The sequence below is a fragment of the Drosophila miranda genome (genome assembly GCF_003369915.1).
Source record: "Drosophila miranda strain MSH22 chromosome Y unlocalized genomic scaffold, D.miranda_PacBio2.1 Contig_Y2_pilon, whole genome shotgun sequence".
Taxonomy (NCBI): domain Eukaryota; kingdom Metazoa; phylum Arthropoda; class Insecta; order Diptera; family Drosophilidae; genus Drosophila; species Drosophila miranda.
Window position 1 is genome coordinate 34,463,184 of NW_022881614.1, and position 24,346 is coordinate 34,487,529.

A 24,346-nucleotide genomic window follows, 5' to 3' on the forward strand; every position below is an offset into this window, starting at 1 on the left:
ATATGGGATATTGATATATGTAGTTGCTATATAGTCCAGACAGAGATCTTAAGTACTCAAATTAAATTGAATCACATTAACATGGACACAACATCGAAAACGACAACGACAAATAAACCAACAAACAAACAGAGGCGAAGTGTAAGCAAACTACATAAACAAATTGGGGGAAATTGGAAGATTGAAACATGTCTTTCCCCCGGTCAGAAAACCATCATCGTATGGCTGTGGATGTGGATGTGAATGTGGGGGGGACAGCAGAGGAACCTTGTTGCTCCTGCCCGAGCGAGAGATCAGGCCGGAGAAGGAAGTGCGTTAATGCTGATGGCCAAATATTGGCTTATCGCTGACATCCTCGACGCGCTGCCCGTCGTCCTCCACGTAGTGGAAGCACGCGAAATACACGTCACACGTAACGTAACGGAGAGCGAGACAAGAGAGAGAGAGCGAGCGCGACCCACGTGCGACGTGCTTGGCCAAGGTCTGAGAACTGAAAGCTGAAACGGAAGTAACGGAGTCCAGCGCCACAGACAAGGCCATTCGGCTCGCGAGCTGGCTGCCGTCGGCTAACGGGACAATCCGAGCGCCAGGATTCGTCGGTTGGCTGTGCCCGGGCGCCTCCACGAGAGCAACAGAGATGGAGCATGGCTTCTGTGTTGCGAGATGATGGATACGAGAAAGGGGTGTGGGTGTGGGTGGGGGTGCGAGTGCGAGTGTGGGTGGGGGAGTTGTTTTGGCAGTGGCTCAGTCGGAGAACTGGAGTGGGGGCATAGGGATAGTGTAGGAGGCTTCAATAGTTGTGTGGGTGTGTTCCTCTCCAATTGGTTTGATGTGGAACGTACATCAAGTGCGTCTTATGTACACCCAAGGTCAAGACAGCAGCATCATCCATCGGAAAACTGACTCAATTCCAGAACTCTAGATTGTCCTCCGAATAACAAGAAATAATCATAATTATGATGGATGCACCACCTATTATTTTGAACGCAATTGTGGCTTAAATATTCCTTAGAAAAACACACATTTGGGCCATCAACAATCGGTATTAGCCTAATTTCCCTTTCCCTGTGTTTTTGGGATGATCAAGGTACTGTGTGTGGCACCTACAGGCACACACACACACACAGAGGCATTTCTATTGCACAACATATTTTAGGGGTTGGTGCCCCGACTGTTAGAGACCTGCGCAATAGATTTGTATCCCCCCTACCGCCACTTCCTCCGCCGAGAGCCTAAAACTTTCGAGGCTCGTCGGCTCCATTTGGTCCTACCCCAAAAAAAAACAAAAACAAAAACGCCCGAAACAAGAACAATAACAAAGAGCAGAAAGACAGGAAGAGAGGGCAAAAATTGCACGTGCCTGGCAAGCCTTTTGGACACCTTTTCAAGCCCCCAACCAGAAGAAGACACGAGGTGGCGGAGCATACCGGAGCAGCGCTGGAATTTTTAATCAAAACTGAAGCGTAACGCCAACGTGCAACTATGCACTTGCAACATGTGGCGGACACACGAGATTCGCTAAATAATTAAATATATTTTATATAGCAAATAATAATATATTTCATTAGTTGGGGAAATTAATATCAGGCAAATATTTGGGTTATTGATGAACAAATTCTGTTGGGATTTATGGGTTGGGCCATTTGAAATTTAAGCCTTACATTATTTTGAAACTCGATCCGCTGATAGGTTTTAAAGACCCTAGGAGCCCAACCTATTACACGGCTAGTTGGGCGGAGTGATGCCAGTGTGGAATCAAGCTATTGAAACAATCTATTGAGCAGATAAAAACGTTGCAGATGAGTGAATATGGAACATAATCCGCATATTCCACCAACTGCTAGAATAAATTAATAAATACTGTTACGGTTTAGTAGTCCGTTTAATTATCCATATTGTTAGAGAAAATAGATATGGTATGAAATCATCGTTTATCGTTGATCGTTTATCGTACCTTGAACCCCGAAGGAATACAAATTTGAGCCCTTTAAAGAACTGCTTTACAGTCCCTTTGGGTCTTTGGGTAGCAGCTTTCCAGTAGGAATAACTGAGCAGAGGCCATCAATCGGTACAGGAACTCGATCAGATCAGTATGGACTCATCCTAGACTCCTTACAGCTCCTCCCTCAGCTTCGATTCCACTTAAACTTATCTATTGCCTGGCACGTTCTAAACGTTTTTCCACAAAATTTGGTCGCGTTACTCGTCATCAAACCAACATTACGAGAATTATACGACGTGGTCAGGTGTATAATATATTGGACATACATGTATATTATAGTGGACTGAAACACGATTAAAAAGCCCGCTGGAAACAGTATATTTTTAGTTCTCAATCGACTGGCCAGTAAACATGTCATTCGTATGGATCCTGGGATCATTGTTGTTGGCCTCTTGGCAGGTGAGGGCCAAGTTCAAGTCTCTCAACTGTGTGGCCGTCGACAAGGCGTTTACTGAGTTTTACATGTGCAAAATAAAGGCCAGCCTGGCCTTCTCCTATATTGATCCGTATCTAAACAGGGCCTGGGCGTGTCCCTTCCCTGTGAGTAGACTGGACATATATATGCATGATTTTTATACCCGATACTCAAAATGAGTATTGGGGTATATTAGATTTGTGGTAAAAGTGGATGTGTGTAACGTCCAGAAGGAATCTTTTCCGACCCCATAAAGTATATATATTCTTGATCAGCATCAATAGCCGAGTCGATTGAGCCAAGTCTGTCTGTCCGTCTGTCCGTCCGTCCGTCCGTCCGTCTGTCCGTCCCCTTCAGCGACTAGTGCTCAAAGACTATAAGAGCTAGAGCAACGATGTTTTGGATCCAGACTTCTGTGATATGTCACTGTTACAAAAATATTTCAATACTTCGCCCCGCCCACTTCCGCCCCCACAAAGGACGAAAATCTGTGGCATCCACATTTTTAAAGATACGATAAAACCAAAAACGCAGAATCGTAGAGGATGACTATATGTTCTAGAATGTAAAATCTCAACCAGATCGTATAATTATTATAGCCAGAATCAAGAAAACAATTTCATTATTTCTCGCTCTGTCTCTCTCTAACACACAGGTTTCATGGTCGGTTTTGCCTATTGCAAAATATGAGTTCAAGGATCTCAGAACCTATAAGAGCCAGAGCAACCAAATTTGGTATCCACACTCCTGTGATATCGGACCTTGACCGTTTCGTGTACAAATCTATCTATTTGATAGATATGGTCATTATCTATGATTCTGCGTTTTTAGTTTTCTCGAATGTGCAATATTGTGGATGCAACAGATTTTCGTCCTTTGTGTGGGCGGAAGGGGGTGGGGCGAAATTTTGAGATACACGTTTTATAGTAAGATCTAACAGGAGTGCGGATACCAAATTTGGTTACTCTAGCCTTAATAGTCTCTGAGATTTTTGAATATCCCCAGATTTTCGACCTTTGCGGGGGCGGAAGGGGGCGTGGCGAAATTTTGAAACAAACTCGTCTCGGTCCGATATATTAGGAGTGTAGATACCAAATTTGGTTGCTCTAGCTTTTGTAGTCTCTGAGATCTAGGCGCTAATGTTTTACTCTAAGCAAAGCCGCCTATGCTACGTGTGTGTTAGAGAGAGACAGGGCGAGAAAAAATGAAATTGTTTTCTTGATGCTGGCTATAATAATAATACGATCCAATTCAGATTCCGCAGTCTTAAAGATATGGTCATTCTCTACAATTCTACGTTTTTGGTTTTCTCATATCTTTAAAATTGTGGATGCCACAGATTTTCGTCCTTTGTGGGGGCGAAAGTGGGCGGGGCGAAGTTTTGAAATATTTTTGTAGCAGTGACATATCACAGAAGTCTGGATCCAAAACATTATTGCTCTAGCTCTTATAGTCTTTGAGCACTAGGCGCTGAAGGGGACGGACAGACGGATGGACGGACGGACGGACAGACAGACAGGGCTCAATCGACTCGGCTATTAATGCTGATCAAGCATACATATATGTATGTATATACTTTATGGGGTCGGAAACGATTCCTTCTGGACGTTACACACATCCACTTTTACCACATTTTTCATTTACTTTTTTCCTTGTCTCGAATCAACTTTCATAGAGATCGATTGTGTCGCGCTTGTGCAAAGTTGTTTTCTTTATTCTGCTTTAGCGGAGCATTCTCTTGTGTGCTAAAAATAGCATACATCGTAAATTCGGGTGCTGCTTTGTGCGGTGTCGGCAATTTGACAAAAACAAAAAACACATTTGTGAACGTTTTTACAACTGTATTCACTGCCCTTCGGGCAAGACATTCCCCTCAGTCTGCGCACAGCCGCACAAGAGGGGCAATAAAAACTTCGCTTATCAGCTATGGTATAATGAATGCGAATAGTTCATCTGACTCTCGACTTAGAAATAAGCGGACTGATCATGAGAGAATGCTTCTAATATCAGGCAAATTACCTTCTGAGATTCGTTCTGAGTACCGTTCAGAGGCTGAACGCTCTACATGCACAGAAACCACAACAACAGTAACATTCACTAGTGCCACCAACAACACCACCTACACCATGGCAACTGCTACAATAAGCAGTATCTGCCCTGCACTAAGCTTTGATAGCCAAGAAAACTCCATATCCACATGCCCCGACGACACTGAGGCAAAAACACTTCGCACTGCTGCCGAACGACTTCTGGATGCTCAAAAACGGAGAACGGGCAAAAGAAAAAACGATCAGACTTTGTCATCTAAATCTAAACGAGGGAGCGGCGGCCGGGACCTGGGCTTGCCCCCACTACAAGCCAACAGGCAAACACCAACAACAGATTTTCCATTCTTGACACGAACATCCCAAGTGATTGTAATAATGAGGAAGTTCGGATGAATGTAGATGCAGACGCTGGAAATGACCAACTGGATGAACACCTTTATGAAGCAGTTAATACAGACCAGTGTCTTCAAGGAGAATCAACGAGCTCTGGTAATCAGCTTAAAGGCCCTCCAAAACCACCGCAAATAGTTGTCAATATTAGCAACTTAAATGACTTATTTGATGTCATAAAGGACGTTGCAAATTTGAATAACGTTGTCGTCAAAGCTAACCAGGGGGAAACGGTCAGAATCCTCCCCAAAGACAGTGATACCTATAGAGCAATTGTGGATTGTTTCGATGCCATTTGAATAGAATTCCACACATACCAACTGCAGACTGAAAAGCCTCATAGAATTGTTTTAAGAGACCTACATCATAGCACCCTAAACTATGATATTACCGCCGATTTTAAAATGTTGGTCTTCGAGGTCCTTCACATCCATAATCCAAGCTCAAGGACTAACAGGGACGAAAAACTTAATATTTCTTTCATTAATATTAAGCCTTGTGCAAAAATTAACGAAATTTACCAAGTCAAGACCCTTTGCCGCCAAAAAATAAGGATTGAAAGGATGCGAAAATCCACAGAGATTGCTCAATGTCGTCGATGCCAGGATTTCGGCCACACAGCCAAATACTGCCGCCGACATCACAACTGTGCCAGATGCGGTGAAAATCACCAAACCTCACAATGCACACGCCCCCTAGATGCACAGCCAACCTGCATTCACTGCTCTGGAAGCCATATGGCCAGTTACAAAGGATGCCAATGGTATCAGGAGTTTCTACGCCGATCAATGGGCTCCGCAAAGAAGGCAATTAATACGAACAGGACGGGTCATGTCCCCTTAAATAATCAAGTGGCATATGCTTACTCTACCACACTTCCTGGAGACCAGCAACAGTTTCCTACCTTGCAGTCTAGTCACAAAAAGGGGGCTAATAGACCAACAATACAGCAGCACCAGCGAAATATTGTTCAGCACCAACCTTTGGTAGGCACTAGAAGTAATACAGGAGCCTCCTATGCTGCCGTAGCAAATGGTAATTCAAATGCAATACCTGCTACACCTGCTCAGCGTCGTTTTCATAGTCTACAAGCGCATCAGCCACAAGGATTGAATAACCAGCAACAGAATTCATATGAAGTTCATGCACTGCTACAACAACAGCAGACAAAATTTCAACAATGGCAACAACAGCTCCAACAGCAGCAGCAGCAGCAGTTTCTTATGTGGCTACAGCAACAGCAGCAAGAACAGCAGCAGCATAATAGTCAAGCCAATCAACGCCTTGAAAAACTTGAAAAAATGGTTTTTGAATTGGCCAACACGATTAAGCAATGGGCTGGATCTAATCTTCAGCTCCAGAACAACGTTTCAGCATCTCAATGAACCCACTAAAGGTTCTCATCTGGAATGCTAACGGCATTTCAGGGAAAGCAAAAGAAGTTGAGCTTTTCGCGCACAAGAATAGCGTTGACATTCTTCTTTTGACGGAGATCAGAATTAAAAGAGGGGCAGCTGTAAAAATACATGGATATGCCTTCTATCCAGCCTTCAAGCCATCGCGGAATAATAATAGCGTTGGTGGAGTTGCGGTTTTAGTTAAGACTTCGCTTCGTCATTTTCCACAAAGGGTCATTGAGACACGCAGCATGCAAATGTCAGCAGTAAAAGTAGCCACAGGACTGGGCGATGTGGAGTTCAGCGCCATTTACTGCCCTCCCAGAGTCAGGATTGAGGAAAGACATTACATCGATGCACTCCGTGCTTGCGGGCAAAGGTATTTGGTTGGTGGTGACTGGAATGCCCGACACTGGCTGTGGGGAGACACTTACAATTCCCCTAGGGGGCGGGAGCTAGCGGAAGCCATCTCTGCTACTGGCGCTAAGATCCTTGCAACTGGATCACCAACCAGGTACCCATATGTACTCAATCACACGCCGTCCTGCATAGACTTCGCAGTACATCACGGTATTCCGGATTCTCGAGCAACAATAAGTCAGAGCTGGGATCTGGACTCCGACCATCTGGCCTTAGTCATCAGCATTAAAACAGATGGCATTATAGACGAGGGGGAACGTTGTGAGTTGCTGCGGACACCGCAACTCTACGGTTATACCCGATACTAAGTCAGTATGGCTCTCCTCCGGCAGACGCCGCTAATATTAAACGACACGACAAAGAGTGCGTGCGAGAGAGACAGAAAATCAGTCTGAGCGTGACGTCGGGCGCTGCGTGGCCACTGCAGCTTTTGGCTTCTTGCTTTTGGCTACAAAAATGATCCGATCTGATCCAGATTCAGCAATCTGATAGATATGGTCATTATCTATGATTCTGCGTTTTTAGTTTTCTCGAATGTGCAATATTGTGGATGCAACAGATTTTTGTCCTTTGTGTGGGCGGAAGGGGGTGGAGCGGAATTTTGAGATACACGTTTTATAGTAAGATCTAACAGGAGTGCGGATACCAAATTTGGTTACTCTAGCCTTAATAGTCTCTGAGATTTTTGAATATCCCCAGATTTTCGTCCTTTGCGGGGGCGGAAGGGGGTGTGGCGAAATTTTGACACAAACTCGTCTCGGTCCGATATATTAGGAGTGTGGATACCAAATTTGGTTGCTCTAGCTTTTGTAGTCTCTGAGATCTAGGCGCTAATGTTTTACTCTAAGCAAAGCCGCCTATGCTACGTGTGTGTTAGAGAGAGACAGGGCGAGAAAAAATGAAATTGTTTTCTTGATGCTGGCTATAATAATAATACGATCCAATTCAGATTCCGCTGTCTTAAAGATATGGTCATTCTCTACAATTCTACGTTTTTGGTTTTCTCATATCTTTAAAATTGTGGATGCCACAGATTTTCGTCCTTTGTGGGGGCGGAAGTGGGCGGGCGAAGTTTTGAAATATTTTTGTAGCAGTGACATATCACAGAAGTCTGGATCCAAAACATCGTTGCTCTAGCTCTTATAGTCTTTGAGCACTAGGCGCTGAAGGGGACGGACAGACGGACAGACGGACGGACGGACAGACGGACAGACAGACATGGCGCAATCGACTCGGCTATTGATGCTGATCAAGAATATATATACTTTATGGGGTCGGAAACGATTCCTTCTGGACGTTACACACATCCACTCTTACCACAAATCTAATATACCCCAATACTCATTTTGAGTAACGGGTATAAAAATCCAAGCCCTCATCTAGTCACCAAGCACACTGATCTGCTCGCATTTAGGCAACATTTGGAGAGGTCGATTCAACTGAACGTCACGCTAAACTCTGAGGAAGATATCGAGATGGCTGTAGATAACATCACAGAGAGTATACACATGGCTGCTGCTGCCTCAACGCCCTCGCATCCTCCGACAAGCGCAGCCTATGGAATAGTTCTTACAAGAGAGGCCAGAGAGCTTTTGTCACAAAAAAGGAGACTTCGCAGACGCGCAATCCGATCTCAAGACCCATGGGACCGAATTCTATGGAACCGGGCTGCCAAGAAACTTCGAAACACCCTGAGAGAACTTCGAAGCAACTTCTTTGAACAAAAGCTTGCTTCCATGGATTACACCGTGGATGCTGGATATTCGCTTTGGAAGACCACTAAGTCTCTTAAGAGACAACCGTTCAGACAGATTCCCATCCGGTGTTCCAACGTTGAACTTGCTAGAAACGAAGAAGAGCAGGCCAATTCGTTTGAACATCATTTAGGGGACAGGTTCACCCATTACCAATTCGCCACGGAGGCGCAGTACAAAGAGACAAAAGATAGTCTGCAAACACCTCTACAAATGGCCTTACCCATTAAACCAGCCAGGGCTGAGGTGATTGTTGAAGTCATCAAGTCCCTACCGAGGAAGAAGGCTCCTGGCATTGACAGAGTGTGCAATTACACACTGAAAGCATTGCCTACTCTGGCGATGCTCTACATAGTGCTCATTTTTAACGCCATGTTAAGGATGCAGTTTTTCCCTAAGCAGTGGAAGATAGCAACAATCCTGATGATCCATAAGCCTGGAAAACCGGAGGACGACCCTGAGTCGTATCGGCCAATAAGTCTTTTGTCTTCCTTATCTAAGGTATGGGAGAGGCTTCTTGCCAATCGTCTTGGTAGTATAATCAAGGAATGCCGTATCTTGCCGGATCACCAGTTTGGCTTTCGGGAGGGACACGGCACAGTGGAGCAAGTCCACAGATTGGCAGGACACATCCTACAGGCCTATGATGATCTAGAATACTGCATTGCAGTCTTCATTGATATGCAGCAAGCCTTCGATAGAGTTTGGCATATCGGCCTACTGAGCAAAATTAAAAAACTGTTCCCAGCACCATACTACGGTGTCCTACGATCATACTTGGAAGGACGTCAGTTTATGGTCAGGTTCAGGAACACACATTCAACACCTTGCCAAATGAGAGCTGGAGTTCCACAGGGCAGCGTCCTTGGCCCGCTGCTTTACTCTATCTATACTGCAGATCTACCCTCCCCAAGCGAGCAACATATGGAGGCCCCCCGTAAGGCTCTGCTTGCTACCTACGCGGACGATATAGCACTGCTCTACAGCTCCAAGTGCCGCCTTGAGGCAGCAGATGGTCTCCAAGAGTACCTCTACTCTTTGGCAGCTTGGTGCAAAAGATGGAATTTAAAAGTCAACCCACTGAAGACCACCAATCCATGCTTCACCCTGAAAGCGCTCATAGACCACACCCCACCCATAAAGTTTGAAGGCGTAACTTTGGACCAACCAGAGCAAGCAAAGTATCTCGGTATCACCCTTGATAAGCGTCTTACTTTTGGTCCACACTTGAAAGCTACGGCTCGTAAATGTGGGCAAAGAATGCAGCAATTGCGGTGGCTGATTAACAGAAGAAGCACCATGTCACTGAGAGCCAAAAGAGCAGTTTATGTACACTGTGTAGCCCCGATCTGGCTCTACGGTGTGCAGATTTGGGGTATAGCTGCCAAATCGAACTATAAACGGATACAGGTCTTGCAGAATCGCGCCATGAGGCAAATAACGAACTGCCCTTGGTACGTGCGCGGCTCCACCCTACATCGGGATTTTAATCTGCATACAGTAGAGGAGCAGATTGGAAGGCACACCAGCAGATACAGTGACAGGCTAATTAGACACCATAGTATGCTCGCCAGACGATTACTACCTGCCAGGCCTTTGAGGCGGTTGAAGAGATTGGGTTTTGCCAAAACTATTGGCCAACTCTAAGTTTCCCTCCCAATATTATAATATTATATTTTTTGTAAGTCCTCTAGCATTTAGCATTAGGTTTGGCTACCCCAATATTATTTACCAGTGATGTTAAGATACGTTATATGCAATGTACGGATTCAACGCTTAATAAAAAACAAGGGGGAACGTTGTGAGTTGCTGCGGACACCGCAACTCTACGGTTATACCCGATACTAAGTCAGTATGGCTCTCCTCCGGCAGACGCCGCTAATATTAAACGACACGACAAAGAGTGCGTGCGAGAGAGACAGAAAATCAGTCTGAGCGTGACGTCGGGCGCTGCGTAGCCACTGCAAATTGATTTGTTCCTATTGGCTATACAAATGATCTGATCTGATCCAGATTCAGCAATCTGATAGATATGGTCATTATCTATGATTCTGCGTTTTTAGTTTTGTCGAATGTGCAATATTGTGGATGCAACAGATTTTCGTCCTTTGTGTGGGCGGAAGGGGGTGGGGCGAAACTTTTAGATACACGTTTTATAGCAAGATCTAACAGGAGTGCGGATACCAAATTTGGTTACTCTAGCCTTAATAGTCTCTGAGAATTTTGAATATCCCCAGATTTTCGTCCTTTGCGGGGGCGGAAGGGGGTGCGGCGAAATTTTGAAACAAACTCGTCTCGGTCCGATATATTTGGAGTGTGGATACCAAATTTGGTTGCTCTAGCTTTTGTAGTCTCTGAGATCTAGGCGCTAATGTTTTACTCTAAGCAAATCCGCCTATGCTACGTGTGTGTTAGAGAGAGACAGGGCGAGAAAAAATGAAATTGTTTTCTTGATGCTGGCTATAATAATAATACGATCCAATTCAGATTCCGCAGTCTTAAAGATATGGTCATTCTCTACAATTCTACGTTTTTGGTTTTCTCTTATCTTTAAAATTGTGGATGCCACCGATTTTCGTCCTTTGTGGGGGCGGAAGTGGGCGGGGCGAAGTTTTGAAATATTTTTGTAGCAGTGACATATCACAGAAGTCTGGATCCAAAACATCGTTGCTCTAGCTCTTATAGTCTTTGAGCACTAGGCGCTGAAGGGGACGGACAGACGGACAGACGGACGGCCGGACAGACAGACAGGGCTCAATCGACTCGGCTATTGATGCTGATCAAGAATATATATACTTTATGGGGTCGGAAACGATTCCTTCTGGACGTTACACACATCCACTTTTACCACAAATCTAATATACCCCAATACTCATTTTGAGTATCGGGTATAAAAAAAACGAGGGGGAACGTTGTGAGTTGCTGCGGACACCGCAACTCTACGGTTATACCCGATACTAAGTCAGTATGGCTCTCCTCCGGCAGACGCCGCTAATATTAAACGACACGACAAAGAGTGCGTGCGAGAGAGACAGAAAATCAGTCTGAGCGTGACGTCGGGCGCTGCGTAGCCACTGCAAATTGATTTGTTCCTATTGGCTATACAAATGATCTGATCTGATCCAGATTCAGCAATCTGATAGATATGGTCATTATCTATGATTCTGCGTTTTTAGTTTTGTCGAATGTGCAATATTGTGGATGCAACAGATTTTCGTCCTTTGTGTGGGCGGAAGGGGGTGGGGCGAAACTTTTAGATACACGTTTTATAGCAAGATCTAACAGGAGTGCGGATACCAAATTTGGTTACTCTAGCCTTAATAGTCTCTGAGAATTTTGAATATCCCCAGATTTTCGTCCTTTGCGGGGGCGGAAGGGGGTGCGGCGAAATTTTGAAACAAACTCGTCTCGGTCCGATATATTTGGAGTGTGGATACCAAATTTGGTTGCTCTAGCTTTTGTAGTCTCTGAGATCTAGGCGCTAATGTTTTACTCTAAGCAAATCCGCCTATGCTACGTGTGTGTTAGAGAGAGACAGGGCGAGAAAAAATGAAATTGTTTTCTTGATGCTGGCTATAATAATAATACGATCCAATTCAGATTCCGCAGTCTTAAAGATATGGTCATTCTCTACAATTCTACGTTTTTGGTTTTCTCTTATCTTTAAAATTGTGGATGCCACCGATTTTCGTCCTTTGTGGGGGCGGAAGTGGGCGGGGCGAAGTTTTGAAATATTTTTGTAGCAGTGACATATCACAGAAGTCTGGATCCAAAACATCGTTGCTCTAGCTCTTATAGTCTTTGAGCACTAGGCGCTGAAGGGGACGGACAGACGGACAGACGGACGGACGGACGGACGGACAGACAGACAGGGCTCAATCGACTCGGCTATTGATGCTGATCAAGAATATATATACTTTATGGGGTCGGAAACGATTCCTTCTGGACGTTACACACATCCACTTTTACCACAAATCTAATATACCCCAATACTCATTTTGAGTATCGGGTATAAAAAAAACGAGGGGGAACGTTGTGAGTTGCTGCGGACACCGCAACTCTACGGTTATACCCGATACTAAGTCAGTATGGCTCTCCTCCGGCAGACGCCGCTAATATTAAACGACACGACAAAGAGTGCGTGCGAGAGAGACAGAAAATCAGTCTGAGCGTGACGTCGGGCGCTGCGTAGCCACTGCAAATTGATTTGTTCCTATTGGCTATAAAAATTATATGTTCTGATCCAGATTCAGCAATCTGATAGATATGGTCATTATCTATGATTCTGCGTTTTTAGTTTTCTCGAATGTGCAATATTGTGGATGCAACAGATTTTCGTCCTTTGTGTGGGCGGAAGAGGGTGGGGCGAAATTTTAAGATACACGTTTTATAGTAAGATCTAACAGGAGTGAAGATACCAATTTTGGTTACTCTAGCTTTAATAGTCTCTGAGATTTTTGAATATCCCCAGATTTTCGTCCTTTGCGGGGGCGGAAGGGGGTGTGGCGAAATTTTTAAACAAACTCGTCTCGGTCCGATATATTAGGAGTGTGGATACCAAATTTGGTTGCTCTAGCTTTTGTAGTCTCTGAGATCTAGGCGCTAATGTTTTACTCTAAGCAAAGCCGCCTATGCTACGTGTGTGTTAGAGAGAGACAGGGCGAGAAAAAATGAAATTGTTTTCTTGATGCTGGCTATAATAATAATACGATCCAATTCAGATTCCGCTGTCTTAAAGATATGGTCATTCTCTACAATTCTACGTTTTTGGTTTTCTCATATCTTTAAAATTGTGGATGCCACAGATTTTCGTCCTTTGTGGGGGCGGAAGTGGGCGGGGCGACGTTTTGAAATATTTTTGTAGCAGTGACATATCACAGAAGTCTGGATCCAAAACATCGTTGCTCTAGCTCTTATAGTCTTTGAGCACTAGGCGCTGAAGGGGACGGATAGACGGACAGACGGACGGACGGACAGACGGACAGACAGACAGGGCTCAATCGACTCGGCTATTGATGCTGATCAAGAATATATATACTTTATGGGGTCGGAAACGATTCCTTCTGGACGTTACACACATCCACTTTTACCACAAATCTAATATACCCCAATACTCATTTTGAGTATCGGGTATAAAAAAAAAAAAAAAAAAACTTTTACCACAAATCTAATATACCCCAATACTCATTTTGAGTATCGGGTATAATAAAAACGAGGGGGAACGTTGTGAGTTGCAGCGGACACCGCAACTCTACAGTTATACCCGATACTAAGTCAGTATGGCTCTCCTCCGGCAGACGCCGCTAATATTGAACGACACGACAAAGAGTGCGTGCGAGAGAGACAGAAAATCAGTCTGAGCGTGACGTCGGGGGCTGCGTAGCCAGTGCAAATTGATTTGTTCCTTTTGGCTATAAAAATGATCTGATCTGATCCAGATTCAGCAATCTGATAGATATGATCATTATCTATGATTCTGCGTTTTTAGTTTTCTCGAATGTGCAATATTGTGGATGCAACAGATTTTCGGCCTTTGTGTGGGCGGAAGGGGGTGGGGCGAAATTTTGAGATATACGCTTTAAAGTGAGATCTAACAGGAGTGCGGATACCAAATTTGGTTACTCTAGCCTTAATAGTCTCTGAGATGTTTGAATATCCCCAGATTTTCGTCGTTTGCGGGGGCGGAAGGGGGTTTTTCTCGAATGTGCAATATTGTGGATGCAACAGATTTTCGTCCTTTGTGTGGGCGGAAGGGGGTGGGGCGAAATTTTGAGATATACGCTTTAAAGTGAGATCTAACAGGAGTGCGGATACCAAATTTGGTTACTCTAGCCTTAATAGTCTCTGAGATTTTTGAATATCCCCAGATTTTCGTCCTTTGCGGGGGCGGAAGGGGGTGTGGCGAAATTTGTACACGAAACGGTCAAGGTCCGATATCACAGGAGTGTGGATACCAAATTTGGTTGCTCTAGCTTTTGTAGTCTCTGAGATCTAGGCGCTAATGTTTTACTCTAAGCAAAGCCGCCTATGCTACGTGTGTGTTAGAGAGAGACAGGGCGAGAAAAAATGAAATTGTTTTCTTGATGCTGGCTATAATAATAATACGATCTTATTCAAATTCTGCAGTCTAAAAGATATGGTCATTCTCTACGATTCTGCGTTTTTGGTTTTCTCGTATCTTTAAAATTGTGGATGCCACAGATTTTCGTCCTTTGTGGGGCGGAAGTGGGCGGGGCAAAGTTTTGAAATTTCTTGTAGCAGTGACATATCACAGAAGTCTGGATCCAAAACATCGTTGCTCTAGCTCTTATACTCTTTGAGCACTAGGCGCTGAAGGGGACGGACAGACGGACAGACGGACGGACGGACAGACAGACAGGGCTCAATCGACTCGGCTATTGATGCTGATCAAGAATATATATACTTTATGGGGTCGGAAACGATTCCTTCTGGACGTTACACACATCCACTTTTACCACAAATCTAATATACCCCAATACTTATTTTGAGTATCGGGTATAACGAGGGGGAACGTTGTGAGTTGCTGCGGACACCGCAACTCTACGGTTATACCCGATACTAAGTCAGTATGGCTCTCCTCCGGCAGACGCCGCTAATATTAAACGACACGACAAAGAGTGCGTGCGAGAGAGACAGAAAATCAGTCTGATCATGACGTCGGGGGCTGCGTAGCCAGTCCAAATTGATTTGTTCGTTTTGGCTATAAAAATGATCTGTCATTATCTGGTCATTATCTATGATTCTGCGTTTTGAGTTTTCTCGAATGTGCAATATTGTGGATGCAACAGATTTTCGTCCTTTGTGTGGGCGGAAGGGGGGGGGGCGAAATTTTGAGATAAACGTTTTATAGTAAGATCTAACAGGAGTGCGGATACCAAATTTGGTTACTCTAGCCTTAATAGTCTCTGAGATTTTTGAATATCCCCAGATTTTCGTCCTTTGCGGGGGCGGAAGGGGGTGTGGCGAAATTTTGAAACAAACTCGTCTCGGTCCGATATATTAGGAGTGTGGATACCAAATTTGGTTGCTCTAGCTTTTGTAGTCTCTGAGATCTAGGCGCTAATGTTTTACTCTAAGCAAAGCCGACTATGCTACGTGTGTGTTAGAGAGAGACAGGGCGAGAAAAAATGAAATTGTTTTCTTGATGCTGGCTATAATAATAATACGATCCAATTCAGATTCCGCTGTCTTAAAGATATGGTCATTCTCTACAATTCTACGTTTTTGGTTTTCTCATATCTTTAAAATTGTGGATGCCACAGATTTTCGTCCTTTGTGGGGGCGGAAGTGGGCGGGGCGAAGTTTTGAAATATTTTTGTAGCAGTGACATATCACAGAAGTCTGGATCCAAAACATCGTTGCTCTAGCTCTTATAGTCTTTGAGCACTAGGCGCTGAAGGGGACGGATAGACGGACAGACGGACGGACGGACAGACGGACAGACAGACAGGGCTCAATCGACTCGGCTATTGATGCTGATCAAGAATATATATACTTTATGGGGTCGGAAACGATTCCTTCTGGACGTTACACACATCCACTTTTACCACAAATCTAATATACCCCAATACTCATTTTGAGTATCGGGTATAAAAAAAAAAAAAAAAAAACTTTTACCACAAATCTAATATACCCCAATACTCATTTTGAGTATCGGGTATAATAAAAACGAGGGGAACGTTGTGAGTTGCAGCGGACACCGCAACTCTACAGTTATACCCGATACTAAGTCAGTATGGCTCTCCTCCGGCAGACGCCGCTAATATTGAACGACACGACAAAGAGTGCGTGCGAGAGAGACAGAAAATCAGTCTGAGCGTGACGTCGGGGGCTGCGTAGCCAGTGCAAATTGATTTGTTCCTTTTGGCTATAAAAATGATCTGATCTGATCCAGATTCAGCAATCTGATAGATATGATCATTATCTATGATTCTGCGTTTTTAGTTTTCTCGAATGTGCAATATTGTGGATGCAACAGATTTTCGTCCTTTGTGTGGGCGGAAGGGGGTGGGGCGAAATTTTGAGATATACGCTTTAAAGTGAGATCTAACAGGAGTGCGGATACCAAATTTGGTTACTCTAGCCTTAATAGTCTCTGAGATGTTTGAATATCCCCAGATTTTCGTCGTTTGCGGGGGCGGAAGGGGTTTTTCTCGAATGTGCAATATTGTGGATGCAACAGATTTTCGTCCTTTGTGTGGGCGGAAGGGGGTGGGGCGAAATTTTGAGATATACGCTTTAAAGTGAGATCTAACAGGAGTGCGGATACCAAATTTGGTTACTCTAGCCTTAATAGTCTCTGAGATTTTTGAATATCCCCAGATTTTCGTCCTTTGCGGGGGCGGAAGGGGGTGTGGCGAAATTTGTACACGAAACGGTCAAGGTCCGATATCACAGGAGTGTGGATACCAAATTTGGTTGCTCTAGCTTTTGTAGTCTCTGAGATCTAGGCGCTAATGTTTTACTCTAAGCAAAGCCGCCTATGCTACGTGTGTGTTAGAGAGAGACAGGGCGAGAAAAAATGAAATTGTTTTCTTGATGCTGGCTATAATAATAATACGATCTTATTCAAATTCTGCAGTCTAAAAGATATGGTCATTCTCTACGATTCTGCGTTTTTGGTTTTCTCGTATCTTTAAAATTGTGGATGCCACAGATTTTCGTCCTTTGTGGGGGCGGAAGTGGGCGGGGCAAAGTTTTGAAATTTCTTGTAGCAGTGACATATCACAGAAGTCTGGATCCAAAACATCGTTGCTCTAGCTCTTATACTCTTTGAGCACTAGGCGCTGAAGGGGACGGACAGACGGACAGACGGACGGACGGACAGACAGACAGGGCTCAAGCGACTCGGCTATTGATGCTGATCAAGAATATATATACTTTATGGGGTCGGAAACGATTCCTTCTGGACGTTACACACATCCACTTTTACCACAAATCTAATATACCCCAATACTTATTTTGAGTATCGGGTATAACGAGGGGGAACGTTGTGAGTTGCTGCGGACACCGCAACTCTACGGTTATACCCGATACTAAGTCAGTATGGCTCTCCTCCGGCAGACGCCGCTAATATTAAACGACACGACAAAGAGTGCGTGCGAGAGAGACAGAAAATCAGTCTGATCATGACGTCGGGGGCTGCGTAGCCAGTGCAAATTGATTTGTTCGTTTTGGCTATAAAAATGATCTGGCATTATCTGGTCATTATCTATGATTCTGCGTTTTGAGTTTTCTCGAATGTGCAATATTGTGGATGCAACAGATTTTCGTCCTTTGTGTGGGCGGAAGGGGGTGGGGCGAAATTTTGAGATAAACGTTTTATAGTAAGATCTAACAGGAGTGCGGATACCAAATTTGGTTACTCTAGCCTTAATAGTCTCTGAGATTTTTGAATATCCCCAGATTTTCGTCCTTTGCGGGGGCGGAAGGGGGTGTGGCGAAATTTTGAAACAAACTCGTCTCGGTCCGATATATTAGGAGTGTGGATACCAAATTTGGTTGCTCTAGCTTTTGTAGTCTCTGAGATCTAGGTGCTAATGTTTTACTCTAAGCAAAGCCGACTATGCTACGTGTGTGTTAGAGAGAGACAGGGCGAGAAAAAATGAAATTGTTTTCTTGATGCTGGCTATAATAATAATACGATCCAATTCAGATTCCGCAGTCTTAAAGATATGGTCATTCTCTACAACTCTACGTTTTTGGTTTTCTCATATCTTTAAAATTGTGGATGCCACAGATTTTCGTTCTTTGTGGGGGCGGAAGTGGGCGGGGCGAAGTTTTGAAATATTTTTGTAGCAGTGACATATCACAGAAGTCTGGATCCAAAACATCGTTGCTCTAGCTCTTATAGTCTTTGAGCACTAGGCGCTGAAGGGGACGGACAGACGGACGGACGGACGGACGGATGGACGGACGGACGGACGGACGGACGGACAGACAGACAGGGCTCAATCGACTCGGCTATTGATGCTGATCAAGAATATATATACTTTATGGGGTCGGAAACGATTCCTTCTGGACGTTACACACAAATCTAATATACCCCAATACTCATTTTGAGTATCGGGTATTAAAACGAGGGGGAACGTTGTGAGTTGCTGCGGACACCGCAACTCTACGGTTATACCCGATACTAAGTCAGTATGGCTCTCCTCCGGCAGACGCCGCTAATATTAAACGACACGACAAAGAGTGCGTGCGAGAGAGACAGAAAATCAGTCTGAGCGTGACGTCGGGCGCTGCGTAGCCACTTTAAATTGATTTGTTCCTATTGGCTATAAAAATGATCTGATCTGATCCAGATTCAGCAATCTGACAGATATGGTCATTATCTATGATTCTGCGTTTTAAGTTTTCTCGAATCTGCAATATTGTAGATGCAACAGATTTTCCTTTGTGTGGGCGGAAGGGGGTGGGGCGAAATTTTGAGGTACACGTTTTATAGTAAGATCGAACAGGAGTGCGGATACCAAATTTGGTTACTCTAGCCTTAATAGTCTCTGAGATTTTTGAATATCCCCAGATTTTCGTCCTTTGCGGGGGCGGAAGGGGGTGTGGCGAAATTTTAAAACAAACTCGTCTCGGTCCGAAATATTAGGAGTGTGGATACCAAATTTGGTCGCTCTAGCTTTTGTAGTCTCTGAGATCTAGGCGCTAATGTTTTACTCTAAGCAAAGCCGCCTATGCTACGTGTGTGTTAGAGAGAGAAAGGGCGAGAAAAAATGAAATTGTTTTCTTGATGCTGGCTATAATAATAATACGATCCAATTCCCCAGTCTTAAAGATATGGTCATTCTCTACAATTCTACGTTTTTGGTTTTCTCATATCTTTAAAATTGTGGATGCCACAGATTTTCGTCATTTGTGGGGGCGGAAGTGGGCGGGGCGAAGTTTTGGATCCAAAACATCGTTGCTCTAGCTCTTATAGTCTTTGAGCACTAGGCGCTGAAGGGGACGGACAGACGGACGGACGGACAGACGGACAGACGGACAGACAGACATGGCTCAATCGAGTCGGCTATTGATGCTGATCAAGAATATATATACTTTATGGGGTCGGAAACGATTCCTTCTGGACGTTACACACATCCACTTTTACCACAAATCTAATATACCCCAATACTCATTTTGAGTATCGGGTATAAAAAACACAGAACTTTGACACAATAATTAAACGAAAAGGGGAGTGTGGCAGGAAGTGTGGGATGCGTGGGATGGGCGGTATGGGCGTGTTCTGGCAAAGTTCAAATCAAGGGAAAAGAAAGGCAGTATGCAGTAGGCGTGGCAGCGTCAAATTAGGCACAGTGTTATCTAATTAGCCACCTACAGGACCAAAGACCCAGCACCCCCCGCCCCACTATGACGGCTGTGTGCGTGTGTGTGTGTGTGAAGTGGTGCCAGGCGCCGGCCATCATATTTTGCAATTTAACTCACACGAAAAGAATGTTTTTTGCCTCGTTTTTCTTCACTTTTTTGAACACTCTTTTTTTGGGTCTTCTCTTTGTATTCTTTTTGGACGCGCTCAAGTTTCATAACAACGGAAATGCAAAAGTTTTGTGCAAAACAAAGCGTCAAACTTTTTTATTTCTCTTGGCAATTATGTGCTCAAGGAAGGAGATAGACGCAAGAGAGGGAGAGACAGTACAGGAGCAGGAGGAGGGAGACCCAGAGAGAGAGTGAGAGATAGGAGCGGAGCAGTGGCACAGCCAAATAATGATAATGAAGCACACAAGGCACACACGGCCCGTCCAGAAAGGATTTTCGAAGAAAAGCGCCCAAAAAGAAGTGAACAAATTGTAACGGGGTTTTGTTTTCGTTGTACCCAGGAAAACGTAGAGTGTCAGGATATATAGGGGCTAAGCCGATCTAGACATTGTATCGACACGAGTAAAAAATCCCATGGAAAGCCATTTACTGTTTTTGGATGTCGGCCCTGCAAATGCCGTGTAAAAATTACAAAATTGCGCATTCACCAAATAATACAAAAATAAATCCATTTCGCCCTAAATACATTTACAAGCTCTCTACCGATCTGGCAAATTGTACAGTTATGTCCATTAAAAACGAGGGGAACGTTGTGAGTTGCTGCGGACACCGCAACTCTACTGTTATACCCGATACTAAGTCAGTATGGCTCTCCTCCGGCAGACGCCGCTAATATTAAATGACACGACAAAGAGTGCGTGCGAGAGAGACAGAAAATCAGTCTGAGCGTGACGTCGGGCGCTGCGTAGCCACTGCAAATTGATTTGTTCCTATTGGCTATGAAAATGATCTGATCTGATCCAGATTCAGCAATCTGATAGATATGGTCATTATCTATGATTCTGCGTTTTTTGTTTTCTCGAATGTGCAATATTGTGGATGCAACAGATTTTCGTCCTTTGTGTGGGCGGAAGGGGGTGGGGCGAAATTTTGAGATACACGTTTTATAGTAAGATCTAACAGGAGTGCGGATACCAAATTTGGTTACTCTAGCCTTAATAGTCTCTGAGATTTTTGAATATCCCCAGATTTTCGTCCTTTGCGGGGGCGGAAGGGGGTGTGGCGAAATTTTGAAACAAACTCGTCTCGGTCCGATATATTAGGAGTGTGGATACCAAATTTGGTGGCTCTAGCTTTTGTAGTCTCTGAGATCTAGGCGCTAATGTTTTACTCTAAGCAAAGCCGCCTATGCTACGTGTGTGTTAGAGAGAGACAAGGCGAGAAAAAATGAAATTGTTTTCTTGATGCTGGCTATAATAATAATACGATCCAATTCAGATTCCGCAGTCTTAAAGATATGGTCATTCTCTACAATTCTACGTTTTTGGTTTTCTCATATCTTTAAAATTGTGGATGCCAGAGATTTTCGTCCTTTGTGGGGGCGGAAGTGGGCGGGGCGAAGTTTTGAAATATTTTTGTAGCAGTGACATATCACAGAAGTCTGGATCCAAAACATCGTTGCTCTAGCTCTTATAGTCTTTGAGCACTAGGCGCCCAAAAAGAAGTGAACAAATTGTAACGGGGTTTTGTTTTCGTTGTACCCAGGAAAACGTAGAGTGTCAGGATATATAGGGGCTAAGCCGATCTAGACATTGTATCGACACGAGTAAAAAATCCCATGGAAAGCCATTTACTGTTTTTGGATGTCGGCCCTGCAAATGCCGTGTAAAAATTACAAAATTGCGCATTCACCAAATAATACAAAAATAAATCCATTTCGCCCTAAATACATTTACAAGCTCTCTATCGATCTGGCAAATTGTACAGTTATGTCCATTAAAAACGAGGGGGAACGTTGTGAGTTGCTGCGGACACCGCAACTCTACTGTTATACCCGATACTAAGTCAGTATGGCTCTCCTCCGGCAGACGCCGCTAATATTAAATGACACGACAAAGAGTGCGTGCGAGAGAGACAGAAAATCAGTCTGAGCGTGACGTCGGGCGCTGCGTAGCCACTGCAAATTGATTTGTTCCTATCGGCTATAAAAATGATCTGATCTGATCCAGATTCAGCAATCTGATAGATATGGTCGTTATCTATGATTCTGCGTTTTTAGTTTTCTCGAATGTGCAATATTGTGGATGCAACAGATTTTCGTCCTTTGTGGGGGCGGGAGGGGGTGGGGCGAAATTTTGAGATATACGCTTTAAAGTGAGATCTAACAGGAGTGCGGATACCAAATTTGGTTACTCTAGCCTTAATAGTCTCTGAGATTTTTGAATATCCCCAGATTTTCGTCCTTTGCGGGGGCGGAAGGGGGTGTGGCGAAATTTTGAAACAAACTCGTCTCGGTCCGATATATTAGGAGTGTGGATACCAAATTTGGTGGCTCTAGCTTTTGTAGTCTCTGAGATCTAGGCGCTAATGTTTTACTCTAAGCAAAGCCGCCTATGCTACGTGTGTGTTAGAGAGAGACAGGGCGAGAAAAAATGAAATTGTTTTCTTGATGCTGGCTATAATAATAATACGATCCAATTCAGATTCCGCAGTCTAAAAGATATGGTCATTCTCTACAATTCTACGTTTTTGGTTTTCTCATATCTTTAAAATTGTGGATGCCAGAGATTTTCGTCCTTTGTGGGGGCGGAAGTGGGCGGGGCGAAGTTTTGAAATATTTTTGTAGCAGTGACATATCACAGAAGTCTGGATCCAAAACATCGTTGCTCTAGCTCTTATAGTCTTTGAGCACTAGGCGCTGAAGGGGACGGACAGACAGACAGGACTCAATCGACTCGGCTATTGATGCTGATCAAGAATATATATACTTTATGGGGTCGGAAACGATTCCTTCTGGACGTTACACACATCCACTTTTACCACAAATCTAATATACCCCAATACTCATTTTGAGTATCGGGTATAACGAGGGGGAACGTTGTGAGTTGCTGCGGACACCGCAACTCTACAGTTATACCCGATACTTAGTCAGTATGGCTCTCCTCTGGCAGACGCCGCTAATATTGAACGACACGACAAAGAGTGCGTGCGAGAGAGACAGAAAATCAGTCTGAGCGTGACGTCGGGGGCTGCGTAGCCAGTGCAAATTCATTTGTTCCTTTTGGCTATAAAAATGATCTGATCTGATCCAGATTCAGCAGTCTGATATATATGGTCATTATCTATGATTTTGCGTTTTTAGTTTTCTCGAATGTGCAATATTGTGGATGCAACAGATTTTCGTTCTTTGTGGGGGCGAAAGGGGTGGGGCAAAATTTTGAGATATACGTTTTAAAGTGAGATCTAACAGGAGTGCGGATACCAAATTTGGTAGCGCCTAGTGCTCAAAGACTATAAGAGCTAGAGCAACGATGTTTTGGATCCAGACTTCTGTGATATGTCACTGCTACAAAAACATTTCCAAACTTCGCCCCGCCCACTTCCGCCCCCACAAAGGACGAAAATCTGTGGCATCCACAATTTTAAAGATATGAGAAAACCAAAAACGTAGAATTGTAGAGAATGACCATATCTTTAAGACTGCGGAATCTGAATTGGATCGTATTATTATTATAGCCAGCATCAAGAAAACAATTTCATTTTTTCTCGCCCTGTCTCTCTCTAACACACACGTAGCATAATCGGCTTTGCTTAGAGTAAAACATTAGCGCCTAGATCTCAGAGACTACAAAAGCTAGAGCAACCAAATTTGGTATCCACACTCCTAATGTATCGGACCGAGACGAGTTTGTTTCAAAATTTCGCCAAACCCCCTCCCGCCCCCGCAAAGGACGAAAATCTGGGGATATTCAAAAATCTCAGAGACTATTAAGGCTAGAGTAACCAAATTTGGTATCCGCACTCCTGTTAGATCTTACTATAAAAGGTGTATCTCAAAATTTCGCCCCACCCCCTTCCGCCCACACAAAGGACGAAAATCTGTTGCATCCACAATATTGCACATTCGAGAAAACTAAAAACGCAGAATCATAGATAATGACCATATCTATCAGATTGCTGAATCTGGACCAGATCGGATCATTTTTGTAGCCAAAAGCAAGAAATCAATTTTCAGTGGCTACGCAGCGCCCGACGTCACGCTCAGACTGATTTTCTGTCTCTCTCGCACGCACTCTTTGTCGTGTCGCTTAAGATTAGCGGCGTCTGCCGGAGGAGAGCCATACTGACTAAGTATCGGGGATAACTGTAGAGTTGCGGTGTCCGCAGCAACTCACAACGTTCCCCCTCGTTTTTTTGTATTTTTGTTGAAGGTTGGCCGCCTATTAGCTAATGGCCGTGATATGGCGAAAAACTAAAGCCAAACTAAATTAAAATATTTTAAATTCAGAGCTGGCAAAAGTTTTATCAATAAAATGCCCTGTCTCTGTCTCTCCCTCTTTATTTTTTTGTGTGCATTGCTTTTGGATTTGTTTAACGGGCAAATCTGATAAGGATCTTTCAAATGTCTGCAT

General features: G+C 44.0%; 1 protein-coding gene across 10 annotated transcripts in view; it reads right to left on the reverse strand.

Annotated features, from left to right (window-relative positions):
- The window catches only part of LOC108158726, a 126,129-nt gene that overhangs the window by 95,887 nt on the left and 5,896 nt on the right, over positions 1–24,346 (reverse strand). The window lies entirely within an intron of this gene.